This window comes from Penaeus monodon, chromosome 20 (genome assembly GCF_015228065.2).
Source record: "Penaeus monodon isolate SGIC_2016 chromosome 20, NSTDA_Pmon_1, whole genome shotgun sequence".
Classification (NCBI taxonomy): domain Eukaryota; kingdom Metazoa; phylum Arthropoda; class Malacostraca; order Decapoda; family Penaeidae; genus Penaeus; species Penaeus monodon.
The window spans coordinates 19,353,635-19,354,249 of record NC_051405.1 but is presented as its reverse complement, the minus strand read 5'-3'; the positions used below and the strand labels follow the sequence as shown (position 1 = coordinate 19,354,249).

General features: G+C 37.4%; 1 protein-coding gene across 1 annotated transcript in view; it reads left to right on the top strand.

The window, feature by feature from the left end:
- Positions 1 to 615, top strand: part of LOC119585687 (barrier-to-autointegration factor-like) — a 4,067-nt gene that overhangs the window by 730 nt on the left and 2,722 nt on the right. The window lies entirely within an intron of this gene.

Here is a 615-nt window from a genome sequence, read left to right as displayed (position 1 = left end):
TTCTGATGCTTATGATTCGGACCATGATAAATAGAGCTGAAACAAGGGTCCCTTTCATAAACTTCCTAGTTCCTTGACGGCTGAAGTTTCGAGATTTCCGCGACTCGTTTCCGCGATGTGAGAAAATGCCTTTGAATTACTTATGATTATTGATGTTTTCCGCTGCGCATTGACGTCAGAAATTGCGTTGTTTGTAACGTATTCGTATTGTGCAGGGTTTGTAAAGCGTACCATCAAAATTCAAATTAGTGAAGTTCGATATTTTCTCTTGTGGCCTGATTGTAGGAAATTGAAATTATCAGGTTATTTTGTTAGTCTAGGGAACCAAAACCTGGTCCGAACACTTTTATTCTATTTATTTATTTTTATTGTCAGTTCAAGTTCTTTCCAACCAGAACATATTGTATTCCCTGGTGGTTTTCGATGAAGTGCGGAAAATACATCAGCTACAGCAGTGGATTAAGGCGTCTATCACTTTTCGTCTTTGTCAGTCGTGTCTGAGGAAAATTTACGTGCCACTTTAGTAATATATTGACTCCCATGTATTGCTTTTCTCTTACTCTATGCATTTTGCTCATCTGTTTTTAAGTTACCAGTAAGGACATCTTTTATTGA